Raw genomic sequence first — 11,372 nt, forward strand, 5'->3', positions numbered from 1 at the left:
GTGTCAGAGCCGCTTCAGGGCCACCGTCCTGAGAGGTTGCTGTACAGCGGGGCACTGCGCCTTAGCAGTCACAATCGCAGCACGCCGCACATCCCCTAACATTGCCTGAAGGTGACGAAAGTAGTGAGTACAAACCGGGGGCCCCGCTAGGGGGTTCTCCCGGTTCTTGGTGCGGCAAAGACAGGGGCGGCATACGGGACCCTCCTGGGGGGGACCTGCTATAGCCCCCTTGTGTACACTGGCAGTGGTAGTGAAAACTAACACTTGCTGTGATGTTTTACACTAATAGGGAGACTTTGCCAGTATAAATATCAATGAAGCTCCGGCGCCATTACCGGGGGGTGGAGCTTCCTCAAAACGGGACCAGCGGCATTTTGGCACCTTCCTCTGCTTACAGCTGCAGCAGCAGGCACACAGCTCCTCCAGTCACTCAGGATACGCAGGAAAACTGGTACAGGGGTGTAGCAAAGGGGGAGAGCCGCTATTGTACACAATCTGTGTCCTGAAAAGGACTAATACTCTGGTGTTACACTGATACAGCCTCACTGGGGCTGTTTAGCTTGGGTGTGCTGTTCCATTCTCTCTGTCTCCCTCTCACATACAGTAAGGGCAGGCTTGCTATTATATTTATTGTCTGTGTGTATGTGTATATAAGTGTTGTTTACTGTAAACATTGTAAAACACCAATTATGCAGTGTATGTCACACCTGATTATCTCCCTCTACATCTGTTTCCATATCATGTGAACAATGCAGCCAGGTCTCACAACTCAGTGAGGGGGCTGGGGGAAGGGGTCAAGAGCCTTCCTGGCTAGGTGCCTTAAAATCTATGATGTCAGATATGTCATCTCAGCTCACTGCTAATTCTTAGAAAACTCAAGAACTACAGCAGGCTGTTGCAGACCTAGCTGCAAGGGCAGATGTTCCACAGCCTCCCTCTTTAGATCAGGACCACAAAAAGCATGGGTTACCTGCTTTACTCTCAGACTCTGATGAGGAGATACAGGAGGAGGAGTCCCTACATGGTCTTTTACGTGGACAGGTTCCTGCCAAAGGTCGTGTCTGCATTCCACTTGAATCAACCTATTGTGGTTCCGTCAGGTTCTGGCACTTCTGCGCCTCCGGAGGCATTGATTGCTGTGCGAGCCTTGAAGATCTATATCAAGAGAACAGCTCGGATCAGAAAGATAGAGTCCTTGTTTGTGCTCTATGATGCGCAGAAAAAGGATTGCCCCCTAACCTGTTCCTAAGTCTCTGAAGTCCCACGCTACCAGATCAGTGGGGTTTTCCTGGGCAGCTACCCGTAGAGTCTCGGCTTTGCAACTATGCCGAGCTGCTACCTGGTCGGGTGAAGAACACCTTTGTGAAGTTCTACAGGTTTGATACCCTGGCCAAAGAGGATACCCAGTTGGGCAGGTGGTGTTGCGGACGTCTCCGCACATTCCCGCCCGTTCTGGAAGCTTTGGGACGTCCCCATCGTACTAATTCCCCAATATCCCTTATGGATGCTAGAGAAAATAGGATTTTAATTACCTTCCACTAAATTATTTTCTCGTAGTCCATAAGGGATATTGGGGGTCATTCCGAGTTGATCGCTCGCTGCCGATTTTTGCAGTGCATGCGTATGCCCCGCAATGCGCACACGCGACGTACGGGTACAAAGCTCTTTGTGGTTGTGCTCAGGTGGCGGCTGCAAGAAAATTGACAGGAAGGGGGCGTTACTGGGTGTCAACTGACCGTTTTCAGGGAGTGTTTGCAAAAATGCAGGCGTGTCTGAAAAAATACAGGCGTGGCTGGGCGGGTGTATGACGTCAAATCCGGACACAAATAGGCTGAAGTGATCGCAAGCGCTGAGTAGGTTCAGAGCTACTCTGAAACTGCACAAACTGTTTTTGTATAGCTCGGCTGCACATGCGTTCGCACTTTTGCTAAGCTAAGCTTTTCTGCAGGTTTTCTCTTATATGGTTACCTGTTCAGCTGTTGCTGTTTTGTTACCAGCCGTTGCTGGTCATTTAATGTTATTGATATGCTGGTGTGTAAATCTCACCACTCGTTCTGTTCCTTCTCTCAAGTATGTCCATTCTCCTTCGGACACTATTTTACCTATAACTGCCTGTGGGAAGGGGCATAAAGGGGAGGAGCCAGCACACCCAGTTGAAGAAATGTAAAGTGCACCAGCTCCTTTGGACCCCGTCTATACCCCATTGTACTAATTCCCCAATATCCCTTATGGACTACGGGAAAAGGATTTACCGGTAGGTAATTAAAATCCTATTCTAGCTATTGCACAGTTCTGCAAAACTTGACTCACTGGTGGAAATACTCTGTACTTTGGATTGAATGCCCTTACTGACCCAATGCGACCATGTTTTTTCCGCCACATCCACAAAACATCTGCTTTCTGTCAATCACTTGCAAATGAATCCTCGCTGTGAGCATAATTGCAATCATTGTGCATGCGCACTGCGGCAGTGACATGCGCAGTTTACCGATAATTGCTCAGTTGGGAAAACATTGGCGTATTGTACAACTCTGAATCAGGCCCTTTCTGCAAACCACGTAGGGTGGTTTTGCCAAAGAAGATGTTGCCTTTGCATGCACCTCCGCTGATATGTGCAGAGGCCTCCTGCCTGATTCGTGTTTCACCATTCACTAATTTGGGTATGGGTCGACTCAACTTAGGTCAACAGTCATTAGGTCGACCGCTGAAGGTCGACATTTACTATGTCGACAGGTGAAAAGGTCGACATGAGTTTTTGGACTTTTTCCTGTCGTTTTCTTTGTAAAAGTGACGGGGAGCCCCAATTAGTGCGCCGTGTCCCCTTGCATGGCGAGCGGCTCGGCACAGGTTACCGTTCCAATAGTAGTCCACGTGGATCGTAAAGTATGGAAAATGTCCAAAAAATGAAGAAAAAAATGTGTGAAAAACTAATGTCGATCTAGTACATGTCGACCTATTGACCATGTAGAACTAATGCATGTCGACCTTCAGTGGTTGACCTAATGACTTAATGACCTAATGATTTTTATAACTGGACATATGCCAGCCATTTGTGTTTAAACCACATACTGTAAATCCACATCCGCTTTTCTCACAGTTCTGAGAAATAAGTGTCAGTAAATTAACTTGAATGTTAAGGGTTTGTTTGTTTTTTGTAAATCTGTTTTCATTCACTAACTACATTTAATATTGTTTCCAAAAACACTAATAAAGATTTTAATACATCGCTGAGATGGATATACAAAATTACATAAATAGTAAAAGACACTCTCTTACAATAATTTATGCCTTTAATATGATTGGTTCTGGTTTGTCAATAGATCACTGTTCCAATTTGCAGTGAGCTGGTTATTTTTGAATTAGCCTCATCAGATTTTGCTAATTATCAGTAACCTATTTACCACCCATTTAACTTATTACTGAAAGGCATATTGTTTTGTATTATTTAACTTTTGCCCTCATTCATCGGGTGTGGGTTGATAGACAGTCAATAGATAGACACCATATGTTAGACAGACATTAGGTTGACAGGGTCAAAAGGTCGACATGAAAATGGTCGACACAAAAAAGGTAGACACCATGTTTTTTGCATTTTTGTGGTTTGTGTGGATAGTTTTGTCATCTGGGACCCCCAATTGTAGAAAGGCATACCCTCGTGGATCTCGCCAAGCTTCGGGCTCGGTTGCTCGCTGCGCTCACCACAAGGTTTATAAACAACTCAATGCCGACATGAACAGAGAAGGCATGAAATAGTCCAAAAACATGTAAAAAAAATTTAAAAAACCATTTGTCATCTTTTTTTTATGTCGACCATTTCATGTCGACCTTTTGTACTGTCTAACTTTTTTCATGTCGACATTTTCACCCTGTCGACCTAATGTCTGTCTAACATATCTATTGACTGTCTAGACACTGTCTATCTATCAACCGGATATCCTTTCATCTATATTTTGTTGGGAGCCCCCTAATGCTAGTGGCATTTTAGACTAAGGAGAGAGAACCAGAGTTTCAATAGTTATTCTGTTTTTTTTTTTTAGAAATAACTTATGGCTTTGGGTAAAGGGGTGACGGTACCCTCTGCTGCATGCGTTAGTAAAGGAACAACTATGCTTCAATACAGTACTGACTAGGCAAAACATTTTTCTGGGATTTCACTAATTTAGTACAGTGATAGGGCTGCCTTCCCTTCAGTACTACATGAGCCCACTCAGTGCTTGCTGCCACTATGTAAGCCATTGCTAAAGAACAAAGGTGATGGTTGAAGGCCTTCAATAAATTTTATTGCTTACTGTACTTGAAGAAAGTGTGAGAATTCCCTATTATCTGAAGGTTATAGAGATAATCTCCATGCACGTCTGTCAAGGACTTTGTATACATGATATTGCTGATTAGACATTAAAACAACAGTGGTGGCATAGTGATTACATTTTATACACTTTTTTTATTTTAATAAATATTTATTGCACTTAAAGATTGGCAGAATTGTGTTGACATTATCCAGTGCAGACGTCACCTACAACACAAATAAGTCATTTGCTGATAAATGAAAAATAGTATACATTATATAGTGTTGTTTTTGGTTCCATTAATTAAAGGTTATTATAGGTTAATTAACTTTGTCACTACAATATGTGATAACATGCTCTGTATTCACTATAAATTGCCTTTTATCTTAATCAATCGATACCAAACAACCTTCACATTACTAAAAGCATATCAGTAACACATTCAAATATCAACATATAGGACTCAGAGTTTATTTGCTATCAAGAAAATAAGGCACATTCCTCAGGACCTTATATACCCCAATACATTCATAAGTAAGGGATCAGTCACTAGAAAACCAGCAGGATATACAGTACCTTCAGTTCCTGGACATCCTACATAGCAGCAGGACATCACAGAGTTACTTCCCCCCCCTCCCCCCCCCCCCACCATGCAGATTTTCCTATAGTCCCATTTATCTTTCTACTTCACATTTGATGTATGTAAAGCCACTTTGTAGTCCTTCCAGGTGAGGTTCGGTCTTTCCCAAAAATCCAGCGAGCTCTTGATGAAATACTGCTCAGACGTTCCCCTGCTACTTAGGGACATGGCTGTTACAGGTGGACACTGGCTGCCTCAAGAAGTGAAAGTCCACCCTTACCCACTGGTGTCAAAACTCATGCTTTACATTTAGTTCAATGCTAGTTAAAGTCGAGAATTAGTTTGTAACATGGTTCCAACTCCCCCTTCAGGGGCAAACGCAGGATTTACTGTGGGGGGGGGGGGGTTTCTATATTATTTATTTATATATATATATATATATATATATATATATAATCAGCAAAAGTAAGCGGCACTTTTGGGTATTCATATAAACCAACAAGTCATCATCCTGGAAGTTATAGCAACGTTTCGATTTATTTCAATCGTCGTCAGGCATTTCTGTAATGTGAGAGAAGCACTTGTATCATTGCGCTTTACCTTCATAACATTTTGAAGATTTGGCGCCAGTTATTAAATATCCAGTGCTGTTTTTTTATTGCACAACGTACTGGTCTGTTTTAGATCACAGGTCTAATTATGTAAGATCTTTTCTCCACTAAAGATATTGTCTAGAGTTGGCTGACTCAGACATATGTTGATTCATCTGAATCATTATTATCATTGATGTATTCACTTTTTCAAGTCTACCTTAACTATGTTGTAGCTAACCAATTGATCTAGTACCCCTGAGGAAGTCCTACGGGATGAAACGCATTGGGTTCTTCTTCTGATTCAACCAATTGGTGTATACTGAATTTTTGACAACAAAGGAATGTACTCGGTCTGAGGAATGTACATCTGAACAAGTTGTTACGTTGTTTGTAAATTTCATGGTTTTATGGACTTTGTGAATACATTTTTTAAATTAATGTTTTAAAGCATTTTTATGAACTTGTAGGTTTTACTACAGTATTTTCAACTTAAATCTTGGGTTGACAGAATTAATACTGACCTCCAATGCGTTTCACTCCTCCGTGGCACCATGTATCTCTGGTATTGTTTGTTGTGACCCAAAGAGTCTACAAATAAGTCTTCTGCCCAGCTTAGCTGGGAGACTGACCTTTACCATACAGATCCCACTACAGCAGGCCTGGCCAACCTGTGGCTCTCCACCTGTTGTGAAACTAAAAGTCCCAACATGCCTTGCCACAGTTTTGCTATGAGGGAATACTAAAACTGTGGCAGGGCATGCTGGGATGTGTAGTTTCACAGCAGCTGGAGAGCCACAGGTTGGCCAGGCCTGCACTACAGCTTTGCTGCCTTTAGCAGTGCGCTGTAGTGGTTCACATCACGGCATGCCGCGCTTGTTTGAATTGCTGCCGGGTCCTGTACATGTGAATGGGATGTGGGCACATGCGCACGCCGGCTCCCATTCAAGTCTATGGCATAGCGGGAGCTATGTCGCGCTGTACGCATTGCAGCAAGGATATAGAGACACGTCTGTACCTTTACCCTTAAACATTAGGAATCTATTTATCTTTCTTCTTTCTCCTTATTTACAGTAAGTGCACCAATCATACAGAAATGCATGTTAAACTTTTAAATACAGTACATAATATATGGCCTGTGACTTCCAAATATTGTTTGCATCTCTGCCATTCTGACGGTACCATTTTCCATGTTTTATGGGACTGCCCCAGTTTCCTTTTTGGATGGATGTATTTGCCCTTGTACAGGATGTTTTAGGTCTCGCCTTGACCCCAGACCTTTTTTAGCCCTTTTACATTGGTATCCCACTATTTTTCCTAAATTCCTATGTTCTTGGTCACGTTTTAATATCTGCCAGGGCCACTACTGTATAGCCCTGCACTGGAAATCTCCCTCCCTTCCTCCATTTGCAAAAGTTATTTCCAAAACTCAATTTTATTTTAAGAGTGGAGACGAGAGCTTCCTTACTCTTGCCCTCTCTTCTCCCATTATGAAGCGGTTCCCATTGCACATACAGATGTGTCCATATACACCTTTCCTAAAATCTAGCCACATAGCTCGATTTGGCATGCCAGCAATTTAGCCAAGCCTTGGAATTTGGGAAAATTTGTCTGCCTTGTTCCCCTTTGTGTTTTTGCTTCCCCCACCCCATTGTTCCCCATTCTTTTCACTGTACCCCCATAATTTTCTTTACATATAGTCAATACAAATGTAATGATAAAAAAAAGAATGGTGGATGCGTGTATAGAGGAGGAAACAGCTGTAAACAAGCTTAAGTGTACAGTTTAAGTGCCTACTCCAGAACATCATCCTATACTTCCAAAGTTACCAGTGTCCTCCAGATAGGCTGCAAGAGAAATACAAGTAAGCATATCCTTTTCATAGTGAAATTACTTTTAGGGAATTCCATTTACATATCAGCACTTCAATGCAATGCTGTAACCATTTCATCCAATTAGGTCTTGTATGTGCAGTCCATTATTTTACTGGGGAAAAGCCTCGTTTCATAGTGTCTCTTTTGTGCTAACATTATATTTTAGCACAAATCAGTTCAAGCTTTTATCTTTAAAATCAGAATTGTGTATCTTGTTGCGGACAAGCTAGCTCATAGAGTACAATGAGGGGTTGGGAGCCGTAATTTCCACAACACGGTTGGATATTTTTATAAACTTTGGTTCTTAATAAAATGTTTATACTAAGTATGAACAGTAATGTACTACGGGAATTGCCAATCCTGGTATTGCAGAACTCCTGCACACAGAATGCACCTTATAATTTGGCATTGTGTGCATTTACAGTAAGGCGCATAAATTATTGTTCATATTTATCATTAGAAATTGTTTCACTGGTTATGGTTTGTCTGAGATTTCTAGTTTATGTTTTATTGGTATATGTTTTAAACAAACTGAACTCTGCATTCCAGAGCATGTGCACCGTGCCTTAATTATTTGTATATATTACATCTTTTGTTCATGTAGAGCACTTGACAGTTTTTATATATGAGTTACTTCATATGTACATTATTACATAGCTTGATGCAGTCTTTCCCATAAAGGCATAGTATGTATTATGTAGAATGTGTACTTTTCATGTTTTTTGCTGTCTACAGCAGAGATCCCATACTGTACCATTGCCTATTTTCTGTTTCAGTCACTGCTATTAATAAAGCATGAAGCGTTATTTATACACATGTAGAATTACAGTCATGCAGTGCATTTTCTATTTATCCACCTTGTGCATACACTTTTGTGGGATTATGGGGGAGGTTTATCAAACATGCTAAAGAGGATATGGGAGTTGTTGCCCGTAGCAGCCAATTAGATCTTAGTTATCATTTTACAGAATCTCCCAAATGAATTATAGCTTGAATCTGATTGGTTATTATGGGCAACACCTCCACTTATCTTTTCTTCTTTAGAAGGTTTGCTAAATCCCCCTCATTTATATGATCAGCCGGAAATGCCCGTGGTAGAACGAGTAATACTTCAGAGTGCAATTACAATTTTAGAGCCAGCCCTTCATTATTTGAATGTTTTCTACTTTTGCCTTATGCCAGTCACAGGATTGAGGTGAATTGAGTCTTTATTACATGTGTCACTAAGCTGTGTCTGATTATTGTTATAGCAGGGGTATTTGTGCACATACAGTATGAATACACGTAACCGTATTCAATACCCTGAATTTTAAAAAAGACACAGAAAGTATAGAATAACTCAAGATTAGGGCACCACCTATAAAATGATAATACCATTGTAATGCCTCTTCTCCACTCTCTTAAAACTCATCCACCTACACAAAATCTTGTTATACTATATGGGTGCAATTTAAGGCGCATGAGCAGTAATATTGTGACATATGTGCACCAGTGTATGAACCTTCTCCCAAGTGCAGGTTTGTGTGTGATAGGAAATGTAGCCTGTAAATGCTCCCTCTTTAAGGCTAGTGACTAAATGTCTTCTGGAAAGCGTGGACACTGTTCAGATAAACAGTAATAATAAAAATAATTGCTGTTAAAAGGGAAACTTGCATTACATTGTCTGCACACGGTATAATAAATTTAAGTTTTATCTAACAGATAGAGAATAGTGTCTTGACAGTGTTAATAATACAGGTTGAGTATCCCATATCCAAATATTCCGAAATACGTAATATTCCGAAATACTGACTTTTTTGAGTGAGACTGAAATAGTGAAACCTTTGTTTTTTGATGGCTCAATGTACATAAACTTTGTTTAATATTCAAAGTTATTAAAAATATTGTATTAAATGACCTTCAGGCTGTGTGCAAAAGGTGTATATGAAACATAAATTAATTGTGTGAATGTACACACAATATGTTTAATGCACAAAGTTATAAAAAATATTGGCTAAAATTACCTTCAGGCTGGGTGTATAAGGTGTATTTGTAACATAAATGCATCCTGTACTTAGATTTAGGTCCCATCACCATAATATCTCATTATGGTATGCAGTTATTCCAAAATACGGAAAAATCCATTATCCAAAATTCCTCTGGTCCCAAGCATTTTGGATAAGGGATACTCAACCTGTAAATGCAAACCTCACATTTTTAATATAAGATGAAATAAAAAATTGTCATCCCCACATCCAACATTTACTGCTTTATAGATGAAGGGGTATATGCAATTGCGGTCGAAGTCCGGCTGGAATTCGATCGTTTTTGGATTCGACACAATTCGACAGTCGAATCCCAGCCGCCGGGACCCGAATTCGACATATTCAATAAAAAACGGATTCGACAGTCCCGCTGTCGAAAAAACGGACCAATTGACGATAGTGTGCGTCCTGGATTCGACTTCATGGACGGCACAAAAGTGTTCAAAAAACCCTGAAAAAAATTGCGTGGGGTCCCCCCTCCTAAGCATAACCAGCCTCGGGCTCTTTGAGCCGGTCCTGGTTGCAAAAATACGGGGGGGGGAAATGACAGGGGATCCCCCGTATTTTAACAACCAGCACCGGGCTCTGCGTCCGGTCCTGGTGCAAAAAAATACGGGGGACAAAAGACGTAGGGGTCCCCCGTATTTTTAACACCAGCACCGGGCTCCACTTTCTAGAGAGAGAATGCCACAGCCGGGGGACCCAAGGGCCAGGGGTGAAGCCTGAGGATGTGTGTCCCCCCCCCCCCCCCCCCCAATCCAAGGGCGGCGGAAGGGAGGCTGATAGCCAAGTCTCAAAAAAAATATATTGTTTTTTGTAGCAGAACTACAAGTCCCAGCAAGCCTCCCCCGCAAGCTGGGACCCCACACAATTTTTTTTCAGGAATTTTAACCCATTCCCACCCCTTCCCACTGAAAAACATGCACTGATCTCTCCTATTTTTTTTAGTCAGTAAAAAAAAATATATATATATTTAAAAAAAAATCTATTAAATAATACTTGTGGCTCCTAAATAGACAAAGCAAGTAGATAATCCCTTCTAATATAAATAGATATGCTATTAGCAATCACAAAAACACAAAAAAAAACATGTTTTAAAAAATTTTTATTAGATCACGACAGCAAAATGAGGCAGAATGAAATTGATAAAATGACTGTTTAAAAGCACTGTTGTCGAATCGACATTCTTCAATTGATTATACTTTTGTCGAAAAGCCGCATTTTTACCATTGCAGACATGTCGAATTTGAGAAATGTCGAATTGCCAAAAGTCGAATCTGAACCGGCAGGTTTTTTGTCAAAAAGTACTGTATTGCATTGTCGAATCCAATTCGACAGGCTTTTTTTTTGTCGAAAATGCCCCGTTTTTCGACATTTGCGGCAATTTGACCGCAATTGCATATGGCCCAAAATCTTTCTTCCTGCAGTAATCTAAGTGAAAATGGCAAGTACGTCATCTGCATAGAAGGCCACAACTTAATATAATATAGCTACAGTGCTAATGAATGAGGTAATACCAGCTGGAAGGGTCAGTGCACAGTCATACAGATGTGGTTAGGTAATGCTGCTGGTGTTCTCATCACGATATGGGTGCATTCTGGTTCACATGCGTAGCACTGACATAGGAGCCTTCTGTAACTGAGACCCTGTATGTGTAGAACCCAGGGTTATGTACAAGATAACCCAGAGCTCAAGACATGAACCACTCAGAACTTTATGTTTTCTCTGTGCTAGGGAGGGGTTGTAGTCAGGTGACCGGCGGTCAGCATACCGACGCCAGGATGCCGGCTGGGGGGCCAGGGCTATTCCCACTTGTGGGTGTCCACGACACCCATAGAGTGGGAATAGAACATATGGCGAGCACAACGAGCCACCAAGCCTGCAGCGTGGCGAGTGCAGCAAGCCCGCAAGGGGCTTCGTTGCACTCACCCCCTGCAGGCATCCTGGCGGCCGGGATCCCGGCCCCCGTATGCTGACCGCCGGTCACCCGGCCCCGACCCCTGGGGAGGAAGAGGACC

The sequence above is a fragment of the Pseudophryne corroboree genome, chromosome 5 (assembly GCF_028390025.1).
Source record: "Pseudophryne corroboree isolate aPseCor3 chromosome 5, aPseCor3.hap2, whole genome shotgun sequence".
Lineage (NCBI taxonomy): Eukaryota > Metazoa > Chordata > Amphibia > Anura > Myobatrachidae > Pseudophryne > Pseudophryne corroboree.